A 233-nucleotide genomic window follows, 5' to 3' on the forward strand; every position below is an offset into this window, starting at 1 on the left:
CGCCGTCCAGGGCCCGCGGGCGGGAGCGGCGGCGGCGCTGGCGCGCGGAGCTCCCGCCGCCGGCGCGCGGGAGGGGCGGGGCGCGAGGGCCCCGTGGGGCGCGCGGCCCCGGTCCGCCCGCCCCGCGCCCCGCCGCCGCGGCACGGGCCCGCCAGGCGCCTGCGCACTGCAGGGGCGCCAGATTTGGCGGGAGGGGGAGTGTCCAAGGGCCCTTTGTTTGATGGCATCTCTGT

Source organism: Oenanthe melanoleuca, chromosome 3 (genome assembly GCF_029582105.1).
Source record: "Oenanthe melanoleuca isolate GR-GAL-2019-014 chromosome 3, OMel1.0, whole genome shotgun sequence".
NCBI classification, from domain to species: Eukaryota; Metazoa; Chordata; class Aves; order Passeriformes; family Muscicapidae; genus Oenanthe; species Oenanthe melanoleuca.